The sequence below is a fragment of the Mustelus asterias genome, chromosome 2 (assembly GCF_964213995.1).
Source record: "Mustelus asterias chromosome 2, sMusAst1.hap1.1, whole genome shotgun sequence".
NCBI classification, from domain to species: Eukaryota; Metazoa; Chordata; class Chondrichthyes; order Carcharhiniformes; family Triakidae; genus Mustelus; species Mustelus asterias.
Window position 1 is genome coordinate 7,374,312 of NC_135802.1, and position 27,950 is coordinate 7,402,261.

Sequence of the window (27,950 nt, forward strand, 5' to 3'; positions counted from 1 at the left end):
GTACTGAAAAGGATCTCCTTAAAAATCCTCCACTGTTCCTCAGCTGTCCTACCTACCAGTCTGCTCTCCTAGTCCACCTTAGCCAATTCAGCCCTCATCCTATCATACTTCCCTCTGTTCAAACAGAGGACAGTGGTATGGGACCCTACTTTCTCCTCTTTCATTTGTATCAGAAATTCGACCATATTGTGATCACTTGACCCAAGAGGGTCCTTCACAAGAACATCCTTAATTCTACCTACCTCGTTACACATTACCAGATCTAAGATAACTCGTTCCCTCGTCGGTTCTGTAACATACTGTTCAAGGTAACTATCCCGACAGCATTCTAAGAACTCTTCCTCCATCCCACCCCTTCCAACTTGAGTCAGCCAATCAATATGCAGGTTGAAGTCCCCCATGATTATTGCCGTTCTGTTTTTGCACGCATCCATTATTTGCTTGTTTATAGCCCTCCCCACCTCAACATTATTATTTGGGGCCTATAGACCACGCCTACTAGTGTCTTTCTCCCCCTACTATTCCTTATCTCTACCCATAACGATTCCACGTTTTGTTCCTTAGAGCCTATGTCATCCCTCACTACTACCCTGATATTATCTTTTATTAACTCAGCTACCCCACCACCTTTTCCTTCCTGTCTATTCTTCCTAAATGCCTGATACCTCTGGATATTCATCTCCCAGTCTGGTCTCCGTGCAGCCATGTTTCTGTAATGGCCACGAGATTACACCCATTTGTGCTGATTTGCACCACCAACTCATTAACTTTGTTCCGAATGCTTCTTACATTCAGGCAAAGTGTCTTTATTCCAGCTTTTATCTGGACCCGATTTGATGAAATGCTATCAACCTCTCCCTCGCCCTCTACTCCTTTAACTACTTGAATGCCCTCATTCACTTGCACTCGCTCCCTCTCCTCTACCATTGATTTCGTAATTCCTCTTACCTCTGCACCCTCCCCCCCATAAATTAGTTTAAAGCCCTATCTACACCCCTAGTGATACGATTTGCTAGGACTCTGGTCCCAGCACTGTTCAAACTCGCTAGTTTAAAGTCCTGTGACAAGCCTACTTATCCTTTCTACTATAACACTGGTCCCAGATCGGTTCAGATGAAGAATGTCCCAACATTACAGGTCAATGTTCTCATATAAAAGAATTATAAGACTGTAGAGTCCAGAGGCAGGATTTTCTTGCCGCGTTCACCCCAAGACATGAAAATCTCACCGAGGTCAATGGACCATTGCATTGTCCTGTCCTGCTTTTGCTAACTGCATCTTCACAGGCTCTCCAAAAAAACATCATGGCTTCGTAACATTTCCATGCCTTTTCCCTGTGCCCCTGCACATTGTTTCTATTCAAGTGATCAGATTCAAGGAAGAAGCATACAAATTGGCAAGAAAAAGCAATAGGCCTGAGGATTGGGAGCAGTTTAAAATTCAGCAAAGGAGGACCAAGGGATTGATTAAGAAGGGAAAAATAGAGAATAAGAGTAAGCTAGCAGGAACATAAAAAGTGACTGTGAAAGTTTCTATAGGTACGTAAAGAGAAAAAGATTGACAAAAATGAATGTAGACCCCTTTCAGTCAGAAACAGGAGAATTCATAACAGGAAATAAAGAAATTGCCGAGGAATTAGATTTGTACTTTGCTTCAGTCTTCACAAAGGGAGATATGAATAATGTACCAGAAGTTCTGAGAGAAACAAGTTTTAGTGAGGAGCTCATGGAAATCAACATTAGTAGAGAAATGGTTTTGGGGAGATTGATGTGATTGAAGGTGGATAAATCTCCAGGTCCTGATAATCTTCATCCCAGAGTACTTAAGGAAGTGGCCCTGGAAATAGTAGATCCATTGGTGGTTATTTTCCAAAATTCTTTGGACTCTGGACTTGTTCCTACTAGTTTCGCTGATCAAAAAGAGAGGTAAAGAGAAAACAGGAATCTATAGATCAGTGAGCCTAACGTCAGTACTGGGGAAGTTGCTAGAGTGCATTATAAAGAATCTCATAACTCAGCATTTGGAAAGCAGTGGTATAATCAGACAAAGTCAACATGGATTTACAAAAGGGAAATCATGCTTGACGAATCTATTGGAATTCTTTGAGGATGTAACTAGTGGAGTTGACCAAGAAGAACCAGTGGATGTGGTTTATTTCGATTTTCAGAAGGTCTCACATAACAGACTACTATGTAAAGTTAAAGCACATGGGATTGCAGGTAATGTCTTCAGATGGATAGAAAGCTGGTTAGCAGATAGGAACCAAAGAGTTGGCATAAATGGGTCTCTTTCTAATTGGCAGTCAGTGAGTAGTGGGGTTCCGCAGGGATCTGCGCTAGGACCTCAACTGTTCACATTATATATTGATGATTTGGAAAAGAGGACTAAATGTTTTATCTCCAACTTTCAGATGATATAAAATTGGGTGGGAGGCTGAGCTGTGAGGATGATGCAGAGATGCGTCAGCATGATTTAGACAAGCTGAGTGTATGGGCATCTGCATGGCAGATGCAGTATAATGTGGATAAATGTAAGGCTATACACTTTGGTAGCAATAATAGGAAGACAGATTATTACTTGAATGGGTGTAAATTGAGAGAGGTGGATACTCAGCGAGACCTTGGAGTCCACATGCATCAGTCGCTGAAAGCGCGCAGGTACAGCAGGCAGTAAAGAAGGCAGTAAAGTTTATTTATTAGTCACAAGTAGGCTTAGATTAGCATTGCAATGAAGTTACTGTGAAAATAATGATGTTGGCCTCCATAGCAAGAGGATTTGAGAATAGTAATACAGATGTTTTACTGCAGTTGTACAGGGAATTTGGTGAGGCCACACCTTGAGTATTTTGTGCATTTTTGACCTCCTTATCTGAGGAAGGATGTCCTTGCTATGGAATAAGTACAGCGAAGGTTTACCAGGCTGATTCCAGGGATGGCAGGTCTGTCATATGAGGAGAGACTAAATTGGTTAGGATTATATTCACTGGAGTTTAGAAGAGTGAGAGGGGATCTCATTGAAACTTATAAAATTCTACAAGGGTTAGACAGGGTAGATTCAGAAAGAATGTTCCCAATGGTGGGGGAGTCCAGAACGAGGGGTCATAGTTTGAGGATAAGGGGTAAGCCTTTTAGAACTGAGGTGAGGAGAAATTTCTTCACCCAGAGGGTGGTGAATGTTTGGAATTCACTACCACAGAAAGTAGTTGAGGCCAAAATGTTGTGTGATTTCAAGAAGAAATTAGACATAGCTCTTAGGCCAAAGGGATCAAGGGATATGGGGGAAGGGAGGATCAGAATTTTGAATTTGATCAGCCATGATCAAAATGAATGGTGGAGCAGGCTCGAAGGGGCCAAATAGCCTACAGCTGCTTCTAGTTTCTATATTTCTACATTTCTATGTAATTACCAAATGTCCTTGTGAATGCTCCAATTGAATCTGCCTCCACCACACTTTCAAGCAGTGCATTCCAGATTTGAACCACTCATGTGAAAAAAAAATTCTCACTTCACAATTGCTTCTTTTTAAAATCACCTTTAACCTGTGCCCTCTCTTTCCTTATCCTGTCCGAGGAGGAACAGTTTATCCCTATCTACTCTGACTCTGCCTATGCCCCTTAAGATTTTGAATCTCCTCTCAGTCCTCTTCTTCCAAGGAGAACAATCCCAAGCTCTCCAATCTATCCTCATAACTAAAGTTTCTCACCTCTGTAATCATTCTTGTAAAGCTATTCTGCACTCTCTCCAATGCAGAACTGTACACAATATTCCAGCTGAGGTCTAACTAGTGTCTTGTACAAGTTCAGAATAATCTCCTTGGTCTATGTCGCTAACAAATAAACCCTAGAATACTATATGTTTTATAAACTGCTCTCTCACCTCTCCTGCCACTTTCAATGATCTCTGCACATATACACCCAACCCCCTCTACTCCTGCAACCTTCAAGAATTTTATTCCTTATTTTATATTGCCTGGAATTTTCCCAAAACATGACTAATGGGGAAATTCTCTCGCCTTCAGCCGTGTGTTTCTCGGCAGCGGAAGGTGGCGTGCTATTCACTGGCAGTGGGATTCTCTGGTCCAGCTGCTGTCAATGAGATTTCCCATTGATGTCACCCCAAGCTGCTTTGTAACCTACAGGAGGGGTTGCACTACCAGTGGGACCAGAGAATCCTGCCAGCATAAACGGCCAGAGAATTTCCGCCCTAGGTGTCATAACGCTGAGAAAACTGGACTGCAATCGTCCCACAGTTGGTCATTTTTTGGGGGATTGTGGAGAGTTGCATGTCAGTTCTGGGAGGGATGGGATCTAAACATGCTGGTGAGCCCAGCTATGAAGTGATGAGGTGCCATTTTGAAGGGGCACCCCAATATCACAGTGCACTTGGAGACCCGCTCCCTCTCCCCACAGACATTGGAACACACCCTTCTCATCAGTGGCATGTTTCCCCACCCACTCCCCAACATGGATTGCCAGTATCAGGGCATTGGGGCCCCAATGGGCCCCCTTCAAGATCGCTGACATGCTCCCTTCATGCCCCACCCCTTTATGCTCCCTTCACGACCACCTCCATCATAGCCCCCTGTTATAGCCCCGCAGTCATAGCCCCCATTATAGCCCCCACTCAGGTCCCACCTCTGCTCAAGTCCCGCCTTCTTGGCACTACCCCAGTTGGGCAGTGTGCCAAGAGGGCATGGCCCTGACATATCCCTGACCACCGGGGGGCTTCAATAGCCTCTAATTCACACCTGGTCTCCCTCCGCTAGTGGAAACCAGCAGTGATTCTCGCCTGGTTTGCGCTGCACCTGAGTGTCAGAAGGTCCGAATCTGAGAGGATCCGGAGTCGAACGAGTAAGCATATTTAAATTCTACTTTAGAAATACTAATCCACCTGAGGGCAAGATCCGGTTTGCGCCATTAGAAATGGACCAGGATAATTGCAAAGCATTTGGCTCCAGCTCAAAACCTTTTTTTAGGCCTGGACGCAATTTTCCAGGAGCGGCGTAATCTATGCCAGGCGCAGCCAGGCCAGAAAGTTGTCCCCATTGTCTCTGTTCAACTGAATTTAACTTCCCCAGTTGCTGTGGGTAGATGTAAACTCATGTCTCCAGAATTGTTTCCAGATCTCAAGATTACTAGTACCTGCAACATAATTAACGTAATGAACAAATACTATATATGAGGAACGGTTGAGGACTCTGGGTCTATAATCGTTAGAGTTTGGAAGGATGAGGGGGGATCTTATTGAAACTTACAGGATACTGCGAGGCCTGGATAGAGTGGACATGGAGAAGATGTTTCCACTGGTAGGAAAAACTAGAACCAGAGGGCGCAACCTCAGGCTAAAGGGACAATCCTTTAAAACAGAGATGAGGAGGAATTTCTTCAGTCAGAGAGTGTGAATCTGTGGAACTGTTTGCCGCAGAAGGTTGTGGAGGCCAGGTCATTGAGTGTCCTTAAGACAGAGATAGATAGATTTTGATTAATAAGGGGATCAAGGGTTATGGGGAAAAGGCAGGAGAATGGGGATGAGAAAAATATCAGCCATGATTGAATGGCGGAGCAGACTCGATGGGCCGAGTGGCCTAATTCTGCTCCTATGTCTTATGGTCTTATGGCCTTATAACTAATTAATGTATTTGAGCAGAATAATCCTTTGTGGTGAATTTCTACCACAGCCAGAATGCATTGTGAAAGAGATTATGCCTGAGTGGAAAATTTGTATGTTATATTTAAGCTATTTTAACACAAGTTTAATTTCTATTTTCATGAAAATTAGTAATTAAACAAGTATGGTTAATTTGATGACATCACAAATAGTCTGACTGCATCATTCATTTTCTTATATGTCATAAAGCTTTTTAAAGATGACACCTTGAGGAGGATTGGGCTCAGGCCTTTGGACAAATCCATCAATAGCAAAGCACATCATTAGCCAGAGGAGGAGGAAGATATGGAGAACGATGGAGACACATGCCCCGTTGAACATGGTGCAGGTGAGTGCCTGAAAGTAATTTTCATTATTTATCTCCAATATGTCCCATTGTCTCCTTTCCTCCATTCAAAAGCCAAAAACTTGCCTCTTCAATTTCACCTTAAATCTATTTCTTTCATTTCCTCTGCTTTTTGCTTCCCTGACATTTAAACGTGCTGAAGAAGAGGTTGGTGTTGACAGAAGTATTTGAGTGCCATTATTCTCTTTGGACCTCCAGGTCTTGCTTCATTTTTGTACTCTGCTTTAAAAACTAGAAACTATGTCTGGATGTTCCTATCACTCCATTTTACAGGCATGGTATGTGTTGGAGGGATAGGGCCTGGGTAAGATGTTCTGTCAGAGATGTGGTGTAGAATTGATGGACCGAATGGCCTTCTACTGCAGCGATTCTATGATTTGAGGTGCTGATGAGGCCCCTTCTCTTCATGTGTTCTCCTCCTCCTTCTTCTAATAGCCTGTCCAATGTTGTATGGCCTCTGGTAAGGTTCCCAATCATGTTGAAGTCCAAGGGAAATACTTATTATGAGAGCAACTGGTTTGTGGAGAAGCCTTGAGGTCAGGATGAAATCTTTCAGCATCTATTATACCAGTCCTTGTCAGACTTCAGCAACTTTAAAGAGCGCGAGAGATTAACAAACATTTTGCAATCACAACAACAGCCAGTACTTGATACATCATTTCAATTGCACTAGTGGGTGGAAGCTTCCTGCAGCTGAACATTTGTGTTCTGGCACATAGAGTGGTTAGCGCTGCTGCCTCACAGCGCCAGGGACCCGGGTTCCATTCCCGGCTTGGGTCACTGTCTGTGTGGAGTTTGCACGTTCTCCCCGTGTCTGTGTGGGTTTCCTCTGGGTGTTCCGGTTTCCTCTCTCAGTCTGAAAGACGTTCTGGTTAGGTGCATTGACCCAAACAGGTACTGGAGTGTGGCAACTCGGAGAATTTCACAGAAAATTCATTGCAGTGTTACTTGTGACAAATAAATAAATAAATAAACATTTCAAAATTCTTGTTCTTTAGGAATTAGTGAACAATTTCATATTGCTGCAGCACCGTAATGTCCTTTAGCCTTGCTTCTCCCAGTATGGAGTATTAAATCATTTACTACTCATTCCATCAATATTATTCTCTGAAGCTACCATCTTCAAACTTCCACCTTGCTCATCTCTGTCCAGACTCCTTGATTTAATAACAACATTAAATATTTAAATTGTTTTATATGCTTGATTTATGCTGAGGCTTTTTACTTTCTAGGTGCACCTCAGGAAGAGGAAAACACAAGTCTTGAAAATTGTAAGTTATAGAATGTGAAAATTAAACTTCAAGGAATTGAAGTTCTATTTTGAAAATGCTGTGATTTAGGAACTTTAATATAATGCCTAATTAGTTCATTGGCTATCTAAAGGCTTGTTTAGTATCATAACAATATAGATATTAGGAGCAGGAATAGGCCATTCAGCACATTGAACCTGCTTTACCATTTCGTAAGACCATGACTGGTCTGATTGTAGCCTCTACTTTCCCATTTATTCCCATGCCCTTTGATATGCTTGTCAGTCAAAACTCCAACTCAGTCTTCAACAATGACCCTGCCACCGCTGCTCTCTGGGCACGGGAATTGCACAAACTAACAGCCCACTGAAAGAAAAGCGTTCTCCTGATATCTGTTTTATATAGGAAACCCCTTATATGAAAAAAATGTAAGTGCCAAACGAGCGAGAAAACGGGAGAGAATGATACAGTCTTTTCAACGAGACGCGAGTCGCAATCTTACAGCACACAGTGCAAAAAAAAGATACGATCTGTCCAGTAAGGGAGGGGGGGAGCCTAAGATCTTTGGTGAAGCTGGCTGCAGAGCGCTTGGGGCGCCATTGTGCAGGCGCCCCAATCTCCCAGTACACTGGGAGATCTTCTGCCACCCACCCACCTCTCCCCTCCCCCCCGCCCCCCACTTCACCAATGTTCCCTGTGCCGGTCACTCCCCCCCCCCCTACTCCGCTGATTGCTCCCTGTACCAGTCCCTCCCCCGTCACCCTAGCAATCACCACCCCTTGTCTGCAGAGCTCCCTCTCATGCCGGTCACCACCCCACAGAACTCCCCCCTTGCAGAGCTCCCTCCCCTATGACAAAGCTCTCCCCTTACCTGCCCATAATTGCCCAACCCCCATTCAGGCTCCACTCCCAGTCAGGTCCCACCATCTTGGCATTGCCCCTAGCACAGTTATGGTGCCCAGTGGGCAGTACCAGGGTGCACGGTGGGCAGTGACAAGGTGCCAGGTTGGCACTGTCCCATGGGCACTTCCCGTCAAAGCGCCTGACCATCCGGGGGCTTCAGTGGCCACCAATTCCCCCCGGCATGGCTATCACATCTGGTCCCCGTTGGTGGAGACCATGAGTGATTCTTACTGGTGAGACTCTCGCCGACAAGGGGGGGAATCATCCGGGAGGTCAGAAAAGGCCAGGCTGGGTGCATTAATGACATGAAAAGCAATGGCATGCAAAGTGAAAGCCTCGCGCTGTATCTTCCCAGTCCACTGTGCCAACCAACTATGTAAGAAGTTTAACAACACCAGGTTAAAGTCCAACAGGTTTATTTGGTAGCTCATGCCAATGGTAATGGTAATTTGGTAATCATGCCAACCAACTATCGCAGCGAGCCAGAAAGATCATGCCCCTAGTCTGTCCCATAAGGGGAACGTCCATTCAGCATCCATCCTGTCAAGTTTCATCAGGATCCTATATATTTCAGTATGATCACCCCTCATTCTTCTGAATTCCAATCGATATAGGCCCAACCTGTCCAAACCTTCTACATCAGATAAACTTGTCATCTCATGAATCACTTAAATAAACCTTCACTGCTTCTAATGCACTTATATACTTTCATAGGAACACAGGAATTAGGAGCAGAAGTAGGCAAATTCAGCTCTTAAGCCTGCTCCGCCTTTCAATCAGATCACGACAGTAATCATTCTGGCTTGAGATAATTCATACCTCTTTAACCTGTGATTATCCCACTCTCCATGCAGCTGTTTGTACCCGTAAAGACTTGATTACCTGTAAAGATTCGCATTCCAACCATTCTTCACATTCCAACCTATAATTCTTGCAATTCTGTCTTTGTCTATATATGCTGTGTTTGTGAACCTGCCTCCACTCACCTGATGAAGGGGCAGCGCTCCGAAAGCTCGGGATTCCAAATAAACCTGTTGGACTTTAACCTGGTGTTGTGAGACTTCTTACTGTGCCCACCCCAGTCCAATGCCGGCATCTCCAAATCATGGCTGACAGGAATCTATCTACCTCTGCTTTTAAAATATTCAATCACCCCACCTCCAACACCTTCTGAGGCCGACTGGTCCACAGTCATAGAGACTTGACGCCTTGGCCAAGTCATTGGAGCTCATTCCCCAGCTCCAGATCCAGCAATCCAGCTTCCTTCCTAGATGGACAAAGAACATGCTGGTGAAGGAAGTTCTTCTGAACACATTTCAGAAATGCTTCCACTTCTTAGCCTTCACTCTAATATCTCAATTGATTGGGAAATTAAAGCCCCCCAATATCACCACACAGTAAAGCTCGGGTTAAGTATATGCTTACGTTATACGTTAGGTCATTTAATCTTGGCATAAAGTAGTTGTGTTTGTCTCTTTGACACAAACATTGATCAATTACAACTGGGAAGTTAATATGTTAAACTATTGCCCAAAGGAAATTTTGAGAACGTGTTATAAGGCATACCACAAAAGCATACTACATAACTTTTTGCATTAATCTTCAAGTTCTACTTCTCAAAGCATATTATCCCTGTTTTTTCTCAACCATGTAATTTGGGAAATTTTTACCTTCATTTGGCAGCTGAATAAATAGCATTTTCCTTGTATCATCTTTTCTGGATTTCTGGCAGAATTGGTGTATCTCACAACTAAAATCTTTGGAAATATGTTATGAAGAATGATATAAAATGTTGATTGTTGTTCCTCAGTAAATCATTTTTTACAGGATCGATGTAAACTACCAGTAAACAGTGTCAACTTACAATCATTCTTTGACAGCAATATTAATAATGATTTGCTGAGTGTGTTTGTCTTGTGCCTTGATAGCAATAAACATTAATATCCGTGCTTAATTTACGGATCTGAAAGAATGGCATTGAACACTTATTTTTTTGTCAATAGTGAACACCATTCAAGCTTTACGAGCCCGAGCTGGTAAGTACAACACTGATATAAGAGTTGAACTGAAAATATTTTGGTTTTGAATTCTTTGTTTTCTTAGTACTTTATTTTCTTAGTAACTCTCTGTCAGATTTTCTTAAAGTTTCTAATTTCTATTGAAATGCTTTTATTCTCCACTCACAGAGGAACTACAGAGAGAACAAGCTGCTCTTATTGAAACCAGTAAGTTAGAAAACTTGGCTTAGAAAAATAGCTTGAATAATGTGAATATCTTTTATGAAAAAACTTTCCACTGACACAAAGAATGGTGCCAAAAATATTGATGCTGATTTGATGTTATAAACCATGTATAACATTTTGGTTAGACTGCAATTAGAATATGGTACCCAGCTATGGCCTGGTCATATGTTGGGACATTCAGGAGTGATGGAAAATTACAGAAGAGCGTCACAGAATCACAGAATACTACAGTGCAGAAGAGGCCCTTTGGCCCATCGAGTCTGCACGGATGCATGAAAGGTCCTGGCCTGCCCACCTAATCCCACTTGCCAGCACTTGGCCCATAGCCTTGAATGTTGTGGCGTGCCAAGTGCTCATCCAGATACTTTTAAAGGATGGGAGGCATCCCGCCTCCACCACCCTCCCAGGTAGTGCATTCCAGACCGTCACCACCCTCTGGATAAAACAGTTTTTCCTCAAATCCCCACTAAACCGCCCACCCCTCACTTTTAACTTGTGTCCCCTCATAACAGACCCTTGCATTAAGGGGAACAGCTGCTCCCTATCCACCCTGTCCATGCTCCTCATAATCTTGAACACCTCAATCAGGCCATTCTTCAGTCTTCTCTGCTCCAGAGAAAACCACCCAAGCCTATCCAACCTCCCTTTATAACTTTATCCCAGGCAACATCCTGTTGAATCTCCTCTGCACTCCTTCCAGTGCAATCACATCCTTCCTATAATGTGGTGACCAGAATTGCACACAGTACTCCAGCTGTGGCCTCACCAAAGTTCTATACAACTCCACCATGACCTCTCTGTTTTTGTAATCTATACCCCGATTGATAAAGGCAAGTGTGCCTTTATCAATGAATGTCCCGGACAAATGTGAGGTAATGCATTTTGGAAGGTCTAATACAGATAGGAAATATACAGTAAATGGCAGAACCCTTAAGAATATTGATAGGCAACGGTACACAGGTCACTGAAAGTGGCAATGCAGGTGGAGAACGTAGTCAAGAAGGCATACGGCATGCTTGCCTTCATCAGCCGGGGTATTGAGTTTAAAAATTGGCAAGTCATGTTGCAGCTTTATAGAACCTTAGTGAGGCCGCACTTGGAATATAGTGTTCAATTCTGGTCGCCACACTACCAGAAGGATGTGGAGGCTTTGGAGAGGGTACAGAAAAGATTTACCAGGATGTTGCTTGGTATGGAGGGCATTAGCTATGAGGAGAGGTTGGAGAAACTTGGTTTGTTCTCACTGGAGCGACGGAGGTTGAGGGGAGACCTGATAGAAGTCTACAAGATTACGAGAGGCATAGACAGACTGGATAGTCAGAAGCTTTTTCCCAGGGTGGAAGAGTCAATTACTAGGGGGCATAGGTTTAAGGTACGAGGGGCAAGTTTTAAAAGAGATGTACGAGGCAGATTTTTTACACAGAGAGTGGTGGGTGCCTGGAACTCGTTGCCGGGGGAGGTAGTGGAAGCGGATACGGTAGTGACTTTTAAGGGGCGTCTTGGCAAGTACATGAATGAAATGGGAATAGAGGGATATGGTTCCCGGAAGCGTAGGGGGTTTTAGTTCAGTCGGGCAGCATGGTCGGAGCAGGCTTGGAGGGCCGAAGGGCCTGTTCCTGTGCTGTAATTTTTTTTGTTCTTTGTTCTAAGTGTGCCATATGCCTTTTTCACTACCCTATTAACCTGCCTTTCCACCTTCAGAGATCTATGGACAAACACACCAAGGTCCCTTTGTTCTTCGGAACTTCCCAGTGTCAGACCTTTGTCATAGTATACGTCCTTGTCAAGTTACTCCTCCCAAAGTATATTACCTTACACTTTTCAGGGTTGAAGTCCATCTGCCACTTATCCGCCCCTCACTGTTAACCACCCGGCCAATCTTTGTGTCATCGGCAAACTTACTGATTCTACCCCCCGACATAATCATCTATGTCATTTATATAAATGATGAACAATAGGGGGCCCAGCACAGATCCCTGTGGTACACCACTGGTCACTGGTCTCCAGTCACTGAAGCAGTCGTCTGTCATCACCCTCTTTCTCCTACTGCCAAGCCAATTATGAATCCACCTTGTCAGATCACCCTGTATCCCATGTGCATTAGCCTTCTTAATAAGTCTCCCATGTGGGATTTTATCAAAGGCTTTGCTGAAATCCATGTAAATTACATCAACCGCACTGCCCTCATCTACACACTTGGTTACATGCTCAAAAAATTCAATCAAATTATATAATTATTTTAGTTTAAAAAAGCTTAATTACTCAGTGATATAAAAATAAGGGCCAAATTGCTTCAGAGATGCATAGACTTCATGAAGATTTGATCGATGTTCGAAGCAGGCTTGGTGAACCAAGTGACCTGCTCATCTCTGTATCTTCCTATGTTCATATTTCCCTTGAAGGCCTCTTGGGTCTTGCTTCCTTTTTAGACTAACAAATAGTTTTCCCAGTCTGATGTGACATGGTATTTTTCAAAAGATTCTCTGCTTGTTTGCCCAGTACACCTAATTTCTCTTTGAAAGAGAGTGGGGAAGTTATGAAAGCAGCAGATGCCATGTCGCTCTCCTTTGGTTTGGTAATGATCTCATCAGCAGCATTTCTAAACAAAGCTTATTGTTAATATTCAGTCAGACCACATCATTAGACAAGATGCTGCACTAAATTGGATTCATTTACTAGTTATCCACAAAATCCTAAATCTGCTTTTGTATTGAAAGTTTGGGATCTCTGACCACACCCGATACCTGCTCTGTGGCAGACTGTACATATGTTCCTGTCAGAAAGTCATCCACTTGATCAGGTCCAGCAAATAATTTAAGAATTTTTAAAGATGTGACCTCAATAGCTATTTCTTCTCTCGTGCTGTGTTTGTATTTTGTTAACAAGTTCCGAGCTTTCAAATTTCTCAATGTGCATATTTGAAATGAGTACCTCTGACCTGGTATATATAAATGATCTGGAGGAAAATGTGGGTGGGCTGATTAGTAATTTTGCGGATGACACAAAGATTGGTGGAGTTGCTGATAGTGCTGAGGATTGTCAGAGGATACAGCAGGATATAGATAGATTGGAGACTTGGGCACAGAAATGGCAGATGGAGTTTAATCTAGACAAACGTGAGGTGATGCATTTTAGAGGATCAAATTTAGGTGTGAATTATACCGTAAATAGCAGAACCCTTGGGAGTATTAACATGCAGATGGATCTGGATGTGCAGGTCCACAGTTCCCTAAAAGTGGCAACACTGATGGCCAAGTTGATTAAGAAGGCATATGACATGCTTACCTTCATCAGCCAGGGCACTGAGTACAGGAGTTGGGAAATCATGTTGCAGCTATATAAAACATTGGTTAGGCCACATTTGAAATATTATGTGCAATTCTGATCACCACACTACCAGAAGGATGTGGAAGCTTTGGAGAGAGTGTAAAGAAGGTTCATCAGGATGTTGCCAGGTCTCAAGGGTGTTGATTATGAGGAGAAGTTGAATAAACTAAAATTGTTTTCACTGGAAAGACAAGTCTACAAAATTATGAGAGGCATAGACAGGGTGGATCGTCAGAGGCTTTTTCCCAGGGTGGAAGTGTCAATAACAAGGGGGCACAGGTTCAAGGTGAGAGGGAGAAAATTTAAGGGAAATATGTGGGGGAAGTTTTACATGCAGAGAGTGCCTGGAACGCGCTGCCAAAGGAAGTGCTAGCAACATTTAAGAGGCATCTGGATAGGTGTATGAATAGGGAGGGAATAGAAAGATATGGACCAAGTAAGGGCAGAAGGTTTTTTTAGTTTAGTTATCGGCACAAGCTTAGAGTTCTGAAAGGCCTGTTCCTGTGCTGTACTTTCCTTTGTTCTTTGACCTTCATAACACTGTCTGAAAAAGAGCAGCGGGAGTTCTTCCTGATGTTATGATCAATATTTCTCATTCAACATCGCTAAAATAGATGATCTGGTTATTACTTTGTTGCTGTTTGTCGGACCTTGCTATGTGTAAATTGGCTGCCGTATTTTACAGTTGAGAAAACACTTCAAAAATAATGGTTGTAAAATATTTTGGTACCTCCAAGCTTTGTTCAAGGCATGGTATAAATACAACTTTTTTATTTCTTTCTTTAGTTGCACTGCAGGAATATCAGAGAAAAGCAAAGAAACAAAAACGAAGACAGCGGCATTCCTCCGCCTGCAATAAAGGAAAGCGTAAAATTATTTTGATCAATCCAGACAGAAAAACAGAACCACCTTGTAAGTCCTGCAGGGAACAAAGACTTGAAAAAAGAAACAAGTGTGTTTTGGTTTGTGAAACTGATGTTTAGATACATTTTTTGGATTTCTCGAATCTTTTCATCGCATTTTATGGGTGGGATTTTACAGCCTCACTCGTCCAGAAACCATAAAATCCCATCCAAGGTCAACGGACCTTCCCATGGTCCGCCCCTCGCCCGCTCCAATTTCCACACGGGGGCGGGACGGTTAAATTCCGGCCGAAATCTATAACACAATTTAACCATAAATTCTACCCACTAACACACATTTACTGTACTAAATTGTGTTAGTCATCTTTATTCAACTAATATAGATTGAATGAGTGGAAGAGGGCTAAGAACCTTAATTTGAAAGCATTTTGTCACGTGAGTGTACCTTTAAGAAAGGTTTTTTTTAAGTTCATGCAGCTTCAGCGATGTCATTGTGGGGTGGAGCTAAGCTGTGGCAGTCAGGTGACAGGGTTTTTAGTTTTGTTTGTGCCAATCAGGTGATAGGGTTTTTTTTCCTTTGGGCTTTCAGTTTCGTTTTGGGGAGTGTGTGTTGGAAGCAGTTTAGCAGCAAGCTAAGAAGCAGTCTCTCTCTCTCCCTGTTCTTCTCTTTGTTCTGAAACTATCAGTTAGCTGAAGGAGAGGGTTATTGCCACCCTGCCTTATAGAAGCGGTGTTTTGGGAAACAGATTCAACTACAACCTCTTCTGAGTTTCTTCACAAGAGATTTTCAGCATTCAACCCAGGAGGCTGGATTCCTGTAACCAGTGGGCATTAACCAATGCTGTATTGTGTTTATTTGGAGGGTTTTGTGTATTGGATGTTGGCTTTTGTTGGAACACATTAGAGATATTTCCTTAAGAGTTATACATTATCGTGGCTGTTTTGCTTCTTGTTTGTGATTGTTAAAAGTTCTTGTTAACCGTCTTACTATACATGTCAACACTATTTTTAATTAAACTGTGTTTTTGATAAAAGCTCCTTGTGGGTCAGTTGAATCACACCTGAAGTGAAACCTCTCATGCTATGCTCATTCTAACCAAATTCAACGTAAAACGTTACTGGTCAGGCGAGCTTCACAGAACATCTTGAAGTATCCGACCTGATTTGTAACAATTTTCATTCAAGAATTCAGTGTTGATGTTCTGATGTTGTTAAAGGACATTATTTGAAGAAAGCAAAGGAGTTACAGCTTGTTGTTGGATCTTTGATGTTGGTTTGCAGTGATAGGAATGGGGAGAAAAACTGTTCCATAGCCTCAAAATAAGGGGAAGCAGAATTAGGCCTGAGTTGAGGAGGAAGTTCTTCACCCAGAGGGTTGTGAATCTGTGGAATTTCTTGCCCAGTGAAGCAGTTGAGGCCTTTTTGAATGTTTTTAAGGCAAGGATAGATAAATGTTTGAACAATAAAGGAATTAAGGGTTATGGTGAGCAGGCGGGTAAGTGGAGCTGAGTCCACAAAAAGATCAGCCATGATCTTATTGAATGGCAGTCCAGATGGTCTACTCCTACTCCTAGTTCTTACGTTCTATGTTCTTATTTCCCTCAGTACTGGCAGCTGCTGAATTTATGACACAAAAAACAAATTACTGTGCGATTGGGACTCGATATCCATTGACTTTAGGATATTTATAGATGTAATAAATTATATCAATCATCTTAACTGTCTCACATTTGCGAGTAGAGTCACATGGAAGATTATATATGGAGGGTGGCATGGTGGCACAGTGATTAGCACTGCTGTCTCTCAGCACCAGGGACCAGGGTTCAATTCGTGGCTTGGGTCACTTCCTGTTTGGAGTTGGCACATTCTCCCCGTGTCTATGTGAGTTTCCTCTGGGTGCTCCGGTTTCTTCCCACAGTCTGAAAGACATGCTGGTTAGGTGCATTGGCCATGCCACATTCTCCCTTAGTGTACCCAAACAGGTGGCAGAGTGTGGCGATTATGGGATTTTCACAGTAACTTCATTGCAGTATTAATTTAAGCCTACTTGTGGCCAATAAATAAACTTTAACTTTATATATAAAGCTCTGCCTGGGGATCATGAGCTTTTCTTTGTATGAAATATAGCTTTGCCCTTTCCTTTCTCTATTAATTAGAAACATAGAGGCATTCAAAGGGGAAATGGGGAGGGTACAAGCCCAACTTGTTCCTTCTAAGATGATAGGAAGGAATAACAAGGCCAGAGAACCATGAATGACCAGAGATATTCAGGATATGATGGGAAGGAAAAGAAAGCTTTTAAAAAGTACAAGGGGACCAAATCAGTGGAGAATTAGTGAAGTGTAGAAATTGCAGGGCGTAGCTTAAGAGAGCAATTAGGAAAGCAAAGAGAATATATGAGAAAGCTCTGGCTGGTAAAAGTAGGCAAAATCCCAAGATATTCTGTAAGTATATCAATGGGAAGAGGATAACCAGGGAAAGAGTAGGACCTATTGGGGAACAAGGGGGCAACCGGTGGGTGGAGCCAAAGGACATTGGTAGAGTGTTGAATAAATACTTCACATCCGTTTTCACTCAAGAGAATGAGGAAGGAGGTGTGGAATTCAGGGAGAGAGACTGTTAAGCCCTTGAGCAAATTGACAGAAGGCAGGACAAGGTATTAGAGGTGTTGGCAGCTTTAAAAGTGGATAAATCTCCAGGTCCAGATGAATTGTGCCCCAGGCTGTTGTGGGAAAAAAGGGAAGAGATTGCAGGGACTCTGACCTAAATTTTTAATTTCTCTCTGGCCACGGGGGAGGTCACGATGTGGAGATACTGGCATTGGACTGGGGTAAACACAGTAAGATGTCTCACAACACCAGGTTAAAGTCCAACAGGTTTATTTGGTAGCAAAAGCCACTAGCTTTCGGAGCGCTGCTCCTTCATCAGGTAAGTGGGAGTTTTATTCACAAACAGGGCATATAAAGACACAAACTCAATTTACAAAATAATGGTTGGAATGCGAGTCTTTACAGGTAATCAAGTCTTAAAGGTACAGACAATGTGAGTGGAGAGAGCGTTAAGCACAGGTTAAAGAGTGTGTATTGTCTCCAGCCAGGACAGTTAGTGAGATTTTGCAAGCCCAGGCAAGTCATGGGGGTTACAGATAGTGTGACATGAACCCAAGATCCCGGTTGAGGCCGACCTCATGTGTGCGGAACTCAGCTATCAGTTTCTGCTCAGTGACTCTGCATTGTCGTGTGTCATGAAGGCCGCCTTGGAGAACGCTTACCCGAATATCAGAGGCCGAATGCCCGTGACCGCTGAAGTGTTCCCCAACAGGAAAAGAACACTCTTGCCTGGTGATTGTTGAGCAGTGTCCATTCATCCGCTGTCGTAGCGTCTGCATGGCCTCCCCAATGTACTCTGCCTCGGGACACCCTTTCCTGCAGCCTATCAGGTAGACAACGTTGGCCGAATTGCAAGAGTATGTACCGTGTACCGGGTGGATGGTGTTCTCACGTGAGATGATGGCATCTGTGTCGATGATCTGGCACGTCTTGCAGAGGTTGCTGTGGCAGGGTTGTGCGGTGTCGTGGTCACTGTTCTCCTGAAGGCTGGGTAGTTTGCTGCGGACAATGGTCTGTTTGAGGTTGTGCGGTTGTTTGAAGGCAAGAAGTGGGGTGTGGGGATGGCCTTGGCGAGATGTTCTTCTTCATCAATGACATGTTGAAGGCTCCGGAGAAGATGTCGTAGCTTCTCTGCTCCGGGGAAGTACTGGACGACGAAGGGTACTCTGTCCGCCGTGTCCCGTGTTTGTCTTCTGAGGAGGTCGGTGCGGTTTTTTGCTGTGGCGCGTCAGAACTGTCGATCGATGAGTCGAGCGCCATATCCTGTTCTTATGAGGGCATCTTTCAGCGTCTGGAGGTGTCTGTTGTGATCCTCCTCATCTGAGCAGATCCTGTGTATACGGAGGGCTTGTCCGTAGGGGATGGCTTCTTTAACGTGTTTAGGGTGGAAGCTGGAGAAGTGGAGCATCGTGAGGTTATCCGTCGGCTTGCGTCACAGTGAAGTGCTGAGGTGACCCTCCTTGATGGAGATGCGTGTGTCCAAGAATGCAACCGATTCCGGAGAGTAGTCCATGGTGAGTCTGATGGTGGGATGGAACTTGTTGATGTCATCATATAGTTGTTTCAATGATTGTTCTGTGATTGTTCAATGAGTCCAAAGCAAGAAAATGTCATCGATGTATCTAGAGTATAGCATCGGTTGAAGGTCCTGTGCGGTGAAGAGGTCTTGTTCGAACGTGTGCATGAAGATGTTGGCATATTGAGGTGCGAATTTGATCCCCATGGCTGTTCCGTGTGTCTGGCTGAAGAACTGGTTGTTGAAGGTGAAGACATTGTGGTCCAGGATGAAGCGGATGAGTTGGAAAATTGCATCTGGAGACTGACAGTTGTTGGCGTTGAGTTGTATGAGGCTACTTTATACTTTAGGTATACATTTTTAAATTCTGTAAGATTCTGTCAGAGGTAGTTTCTGATGATCTGAACTCACAGAAGCGACCTAGGGGTACATGTTCATAGCTCCTTGAAAGTGGAGTCACAGGTGGACAGAGTGGTGAAGAAGGCATTCGGCATGCTTGGTTTCATCGGTCAGAACATTGAATACAGGAGTTGGAATGTCTTGTTGAAGTTGTACAAGACCACACTTGGAATACTGTGTGCAATTCTGGTCACCCTATTATAGAAAGGATATTATTAAACTAGAAAGAGTGCAGAAAAGATTTACTAGGATGCTACCGGGACTTGATGGATTGAGTTATAAGGGGAGGCTGGATAGGCTGGGACTTTTTTCTCTGGAGCATAGGAGGCTGAGGGGTGATCTTATAGAAGTCTATAAAATAATGAGGGGCATTGACAAGGTAAATGCGGGCAATTGGGATTAGTTTAGGGGTTTTAAAAAAAAGGGCGGCATGGACAAGTTGGGCTGAAGGGCCTGTTTCCATGCTGTAAACCTCTATGAATCTATGAATCTATGTATCTAAGTCAGGAGTATGATGGAATACTGATTGACAATGCACTTTTTATGGACAAACTCATTGGAACTGTCCTGTTTTCAAAGAACTTTTAAAGAACTGTCCAACTGTCAAGGAAGTGTCAAAGCTGTCAATGAACTTTTCAAGCATACTATGTGGATTGGCATGGAGGGCATAAGGGCAAAGGGTGGTAGGTGGGGATTGGGTTAGCATAAGTTAGAGCTAAATTGTCATTGGGGTATGCAGGACATTGGTTAGCATAAATTAGAATGGCAGAGCAAGGGAGCTGTGTGGACAGGGTGGGGGCCAGAGGGCAGTGCCAGAGCACAGAGGTAGGGCTTCTACCCAACTTGTTTTTGCATCCAGCAGCCTCTGCACTCATTCTGGGATTGTCCATCCAACTCCAACCCTCCAGTGAAAAGCCAATCTGCTGATAAGATTTGCTGCGCTGAGAAATCTCTCATCTCTGAACACAAAACCAGGGGATGAAAATCTGGGCTTGAGTGAGACCGTGCTGATTGGACAGTGAATCCCAATGACAATGGAAGTGCCATCTACCTGAAGGTTCAGTCAAATGACAAGGCATGAACCCACAAAGAATAAGAAAAATCATTTAAGAGGAGGATTAAAGTGTTTGTTTTTGCAAGCGAACCATTTAGAGCAAACTGATATATCTTCTGGGGTGAAGGGTTCTGAATAACTTGCAACCTGAAGATTAAAATTGTGACATAAATAAATATGGAACAAAACATGCAATGAGATTAGTTTCTCCCTCTGGAAGATAAGAACAAAGAAAATTACAGCACAGGAACAGGCCCTTCAGCCCTCCAAGCCTGCACCGACCATGCTGCCCTATCCTTCCAGGGACCATGTCCCTCTATTCCCATTCTATTCACGTGTTTGTCAAGACACCCCTTAAAAGTCACAACCGTATCTGCTTCCACTACCACCTCCGACAGTGAGTTCCACCACCCTCTGTGTAAAAAAACTTGCTCGTAAAAACATCTCCTTTAGACCTTGGATGTAAAATCATTCAAAATTTAAACAATGCATTTCATTCTAAGTTAATTAAACAAAATGGAATCGGACAACTGAGTATCTGCTGGAGATGTTGTAATTAAAGTGGGGTTATTGTGACATTTAGAGGCAAAATAGCTATCTTTAGCCTGAGGTGTTGAAAGCTGTAAGTGTCATAGAAAACCACAATAATAAGGCAGCATCAGAAATTTGCTTAACTATGCTTCTATTTTGTCTTTTAGTGTCAAAGCATGTGTTAAAACAAAACTTCAAGAAGAGGATCGTTACAGAAACAAGATGGCCAATGGAAATGATGCGACAACTACCTTATGAACATCAACAGGCACAAGAATATGGTTAGTTGGAATCATAAAATAAGGTTATAACAGGACTTGAAATTGTGAAGAACTTTACAAAATAATGAGTAATGCATAGAATACTGAATCGTAGAATAATGCAGCACAGAAGGAGGTCAACTATCTCATTGAGTCTGTGCCGGGTCTTTCGAAGAATAATCCAATTCGGCCACTCTGTATTTTACCTTACATTTTTCTCCTTCAAGTGTTTGTCAAATTTGATGTTCGAGGCTGTTCTTGAATTGCCTCCCTATGAGGCAATGCATTCCAAACAGCAAAGCCCCTGTCACAGGTTTCCCAGTGGGCAATGGGTCCATACAATGAAACCACATTGACAGCAGTGGGACCTGAAGATCCCGTCACCAGCCAATGGCGGGCCACCTCCTCCGCCACAAAACACGCGGCTTGAGGCACGAAAATCCCACCTTGGGTCTTCTGCTCGACATCAAAATATTTTAGCATTGAGCATTGCTTTCTTTGTGTTTTTAAACTATATTCTGTATTTTCTACATCATTTATGTTCAAGTTTTGATTATCTCTGTTCTTCATTTTTCCTCAATGATAGCACATCAACAACAAGTACAGACCTGTGGTGAGTAATGGACCGGAGAAATGTTGTCCATTTAGAAAAATATACCATGTTGTTTTATTAAATGACATTCAATTCCTATTTTCAATTGCACTCTCTGTTGTCAGAATGTCTAGATTAAAAACACACAGGTGATTCCCTGTTTGAACATTTAGGAATGGTTACAGCGAATTTTGAGATCCATCCCAGTAACCATCTAACTGCACATGCCCCAAGTAGGCCATTTGACATTTGATCTCAGGCATTGTTTTTTTAAAATAGTAGCCAGCAAATGTTAGACCAGCTGCTTCACTGGCAGGAAGAATCACTGCTTCTCCCTCTTAACAGAGTTTTTATAAAGAACTGGGCCATTTTCTCGAGGTTCCTTAATTGGCCACCTGACGTTCAAATATGAGGTCGGAGACATGCACGGACACATTCAAAGCGATGTGTGCAGACAATCAGCTTGGGAAAGAGGTTTGCACCTAATGACCATGCACACACTCACCATGCCCCCTTTTCAGGAGTTAGCCAATTAAACTCTCTGACATTTTTGGTGGCATTCATTGCTTAGACCCCAGCAACTAATTAAGAGGCAAATGCAGGAGTCATAGAGTCATAGAGGTTTACAGCATGGAAACAGGTCCTTCAGCCCAACTTGTCCATGCTGCCCTTTTTTTTTAAAACCCCTAAGCTAATCCCAATTGCCTGCATTTGGCCCATATCCCTCTATACCCATCATACCCATGTAACTATCTAAATGCTTTTTAAAAGATAAAATTGTACCCACCTCTACTACTACCTCTGGCAGCTTGTTCCAGACACTCACCACCCTCTGTGTGAAAGAATTGCCCCTCTGGACACTTTTGTATCTCTCCCCTCTCGCTTTAAACCTATGCTCTCTAGTTTTAGACTCCCCTACCTTTGGGAAAAGATATTGACTATCTACCTTGTCTCTGCCCCTCATTATTTTATAAACCTCTATAAGGTCACCCGTCAGCCTCCTACACTCCAGAGAGAAAAGTCCCAGTCTATTCAGTCTCTCCTTATAACTCAATCCATCAAGTCCCGGTAGCATCCTAGTAAATCTTTTCTGCACTCTTTCTAGTTTAATAACATCCTTTCTATAATAGGGTGACCAGAATTGCACACAGTATTCCAAGTGTGGTCTTACCAATATCTTGTACAACTTCAACAAGACATTCCAACTCCTGTATTCAATGTTCTGACCGATGAAACCAAGCATGCCAAATGCCTTCTTCACCACTCTGTCCACCTGTGACTCCACTTTCAAGGAGCTATGACCATGTACCCCTAGATCTCTTTGTTCTGTAACTCTCCCCAACGCCCTACCATTAACTGAGTAAGTCCTGCCCTGGTTCAATCTACCAAAATGCATCACCTCGCATTTATCTAAATTAATTCGTCAGCCCACTGGCCCAATTGATCAAGATCCTGTTGCAATTGGAGATAACTTTCTTCACTGTCCACTATGCCACCAATCTTAGTGTCATCTGCAAACTTACTAACCATGCCCCCTATATTCTCATCCAGGTCACTTGGCTGCTGCTCACAATTTCTGCAAGAGGCACTAAAACATGCATAAGACCCAACCATTGCTCCACCTATCTGCCTGAGATGCTTGCAAAGTCACTTTTGTAAATATGACAGTCAACGTAATGCAGGTACAGGTCAGGCACAGAATACTGACTATTCTCTAGTTAACAGCTGATGAAGGAGGTCATTTGACCCGCCATGTTATTCCTTCCTGCCTGTCTTTAAGAGAGACTCATTGAGTCCCATTCCCTCACCTTTTCTCCATAGCCTGCAATTCCTTTCTCTTCAGCTAAGTGCCTGATTGTCTTTTGAAAGCCACAATTGAATCTGCCACCACCATAATCTCAGGCAGTGCACTTTGGATCCCAACTAATCACTGCGTAAAAAAGATTTTCCTTGTATGGCCATTGCGTCTAATGCTACTCATTTGAAGGGGATTTTCACAGCACTTCATTGCAGTGTTTTGTAAGCCTTGTGACACTAATAAATAAAAGCACCAATCTCTCTACTAGTTCTCGATCTTTCCATCAATGAGAACTCACTCTCTGTAGACTGTGTCTTGACCCTACATGACTTTGAACGACTCCTCTTAATCTTTTTTCTCCATGAAGAATAGCACCAGAGTCTCCAATCTATTCACGGAACTGAAATTCCTCATCCTTGGAACCAATCTCATTATTTTTTTCTGCTCCCTTTCTCATACTTTCATATGCTTTTTAAATTGTGCTGCCCAAAACTGGACCAATTAAACCAGTGTTTTACCTGAGTTCATTATAACTTTAGCGCTCTATACCTCTACTTATAAAGCCCGGTTCCAAAATGTTTATTAACCATTTTTATGGAATCATACAATCCCTACAGTGCAGAAAGAGACCAATCGGCCCATCGAGCCTTCACCGACATAAATCCCATCCATGCCCGATCCCTGTAACCCCATGTATTTACCCTGCTACTAAGGGGCAATTTAATATGGCCAATCAGCCTAATGCGCACATCTTTGGACTGTGGGAGGAAACCAGAGCACTCAGAGGAAACCCCCACAGACACGGGGAGAACGTGCAAACTCCACACAGATAGTCACCCAAGGCTGTGAGCCAGCAGTGCTAACCATTGTGCCTCCGTGCTGCCCTTCTCAATCAGCCCAAAAATAATTCTCTTTGTCCCTGCCATCAGGAAAACGGATGCAACAAAGCCCAATTTTACCCCATAGCATTGATATCTATTTGATGCAATAGTTTAATAAATATTTCTTTCTCTATTTACAGGGATGCAAGACCAATCGAGTAAGTCGAAAGAGAATTAAAGGTTTTGGTTCCAATTTAAAATGACCTTGTACAGTTATCAATTCTGCTTGGGCATATTCATAGAATCCATAGAATCCTACTTTGCAGAAGGAGCCATTCGGCCCACCGAGTCTGCACCAATCACAATCCCACTCAGGCCCTAACCCCGTAACCCCATGCATTTACCCTAGCTAGTCTCCCTGACGATAAGGGGCAATTTAGCATGGCCAATCCACCTAACATCTTTGGAGTGTGGGAGGAAACCGGAGCACCCGGAGGAAACCCACGCAGACACGGGGAGAATGTGCAAACTCCACACAGACAGTGACCCAAGCCGGGAATCGAACCCGGGTCCCTGGCGCTGTGATTCTGAAGATGTGATATTCTGAATACCAACCTCAACATAACTTCTCTTGGTTCCCTGGCTGCACTCCCCGACATTGTCCCCTGATTTTTATAGCCTTTCTTTTAACTTTTCCAGAAGGTTTATAGAAACATTGAGACTCATCGATGTCATTGGTGTTGACTTGACTATTGTTCAATCTGAGATGCTGAAAATCAGTTTCCTTTTTATACAAAGATGTCCATTAGTGTCATAATAAATAACTTACCATGGAGCCAACACTGGACTCTATTAATTTATTTATACCTTTATCCACATTAATTAATAAATATATTTTCAGAGGATAAGAAAAAGGATTGTGAATAAAATTAAAACTTGATTAAGGTACCAAGATTCTGCAAAGGACCTTTTTTACCATAAACCAGTAAAAGAAACCCATCTCTAACCTGTACCCCACCCAGCCCTCTCCCACAGAGTAACATCGCAAACAGACTTTCAAGAGCCATTTTTAATTTTAGGGTTAGTTTATTTCAACAAAAAACATTTGGCTGGTCTGACTGATGAAAATCAAATTGCAAGAGTAGTTCTTTAAAAATGAATTACAATGACTATTTGATCAACGTTGTAAATGTGCATTGAAGTTTCTGATTTACAGAGTTTGAATTCACTGTTTTTATTTTCAGTGTCTATGCCACCTGAGTTCATGCAAGCTGCCACAGGAGCAGGGACATGTGAGTTCGGCAAAAAAAAAAGTGACCTGTGTGTTGTAAAATATTGTGACTTGAAGGTGCTTTTTAGGTTGCAAACCATAATTTTGGGTGGATTTGAGATTTATGTGCTGTTTGATACCCATTAACTTTAGGATATTTGTCAATGTAGTACAAGTGCTAATAAACTTTCTCATGCACCTCAACTATCCCAAATTTGCCAGTAGACATGGTAGGAATGATTATAAAGTTCCATCTGAGGATCATGAGCTATGGCATTGTCCTTTCTTTTCCCCACTAACAGGGAACATAGGAGATCCTGTGGCTCAATGGGTAGCGTCCATGCTGCTAAGCCAGCAGTTTTGGCTTCAGGTCCCATTCCAGGATTTGGATGGAAGTGTTATTAAAGGAACTATAATAATTCTTGTTCACCAGTTAAGGGGAAAGCAACAACACATGTATTTACAGATAGAGGCGATGCAGAGGCCTGTAGCTTTGTGGCCGTCAGCCAGCTCCCAAGAAGGTCTGGAACCAAAACCTGAGCTCAGCAGGATGATGCCACACCCTGCTCCATGATTGGTTCCCCAGTCATGTGATGGAAACTCTGTTAATTGATCCATAAATGGTCAAACATCACATCCCTCCCCTTCTAAGTTTTTTAATATAAAAAAGACCACAAGAAATATGAACAGGAGTAGGTGGTTCGGCCCCTCAAACCTGCTCCATCATCTATTAGGATCATGGCTGATCTGACATTCCTCATGTCCACTTTCCTGCCCTTTCCCCACAACCCTTGATTCCCTGACTGGTAAAGAATCTATCTATCTCAGCCTTAAATATACACAAAGACTCTGCCTCCACACCTCTCTGTGGTAAGGAGTTCCAAAGATTCACAACCCTCTGATAGAAGAAATTCAAAGAACAAAGAACAATACAGCACAGGAACAGGCCCTTTGGCTCTCCAAGCCTGCACCGATCATGTGTTCCTAACTAGACCATCCATTTGTATCCCTCTATTCCTAGTCTGTTCATGTGGCTATCTAGATAAGTCTTAAATGATCATAGCGTGTCCGCCTCAACCACCTTGCTTGGTAGTGCATTCCAGGCCCCCACCACCCTCCGTGTAAAATACGTCCCCCGCATATCTGTATTGAACCTTGCCCCCTTACCTTGAACTTGTGACCCCTTGTGTTTGTCATTTTTGACCTGGGAAAAAGCTTCCAACTGTTCACCCTATCTATGCCCTTCATAATTTTATAAACTTTTATCAGGTCGCCCCTCAACCTCCGTCTTTCCAGGGAGAACAACCCTAGTTTACTCAATCTCACCAAGTTACAGAGGGACATAGATAGGATGCAAGACTGGGCAGAGAACAGATGGACTTCAACCCAGATAAATGCGTCGTGGTCCATTTTGGTAGGTCAAATGGGATGAAGGAGTACAATATAAAGGGAAAGACTCTTAGTACTGTAGAGGATCAGAAGGACCTTGGGGTCCGGGTCCATAGGACTCTAAAATCGGCCCCGCAGGTGGAGGAGGTGGTTAAGAAGGTGTATGGTGTGCTGGCCTTTATCAATCGAGGGATTGAGTTTAGGAGTCCGGGGATAATGATGCAGCTATATAAGACCCTCGTCAGACCCCACTTGGAGTACTGTGCTCAGTTCTGGTCGCCTCATTATAGGAAGGATGTGGAAAAGATTGAAAGGGTGCAGAGGCGATTTACAAGGATGTTGCCTGGATTGAGTGGCATGCCTTATGAGGATAGGCTGAGGGAGCTCGGTCTTTTCTTCTTGGAGAGACGTAGGATGAGGGGAGACCTAATAGAGGTATATAAGATGTTGAGAGGCATAGATCGGGTGGACTGTCAGAGGCTTTTTCCCAGGGTGGAAATGGCTGCTATGAGAGGACATAGGTTTAAGGTGCTGGGGGGTAGGTACAGGGGAAATGTTAGGGGGAAGTGTTTCACACAGAGGGTGGTGGGCGAGTGGAATCAGCTGCCGTCAGTGATGGTGGAGGCAAACTCAATAGGGTCTTTTAAGAGACTCCTGGATGAGTACATGGGACTTAATAGGATGGAGGGTTATAGGTAGGCCTAAAAGGTAGGGATATGTTCGGCACAACTTGTGGGGCTGAAGGGCCTGTTTTGTGCTGTAGTTTTTCTATGTTTCTATGTTTCTAAAAAAATTTTCTTATGTAAACAACATCCCTAAGAGTAAATAGCTCGTGCTGGAGAAATATGAAAGTAGGAAATGATGGAAGCGCTTAGCAGATATAATCTGTGGGGTGGAATGGATGAGTTTCACGGGTGACCCTATCCAGACCCATATATGTTCTCTTCACAGATGCTGAGTGTTTCCAGCATTTTCAGTATATCTTGCTCTTATCCAAGAGTTTCTGAAAACCAAAACAAACTGCTTTTGTGGGCAAATGTAAATTCCTGCCAAACATTGAGAGGCTGGCTAAGTGAAGAACAGGAATGATGCACAAAGGCATGTCCTACTGTT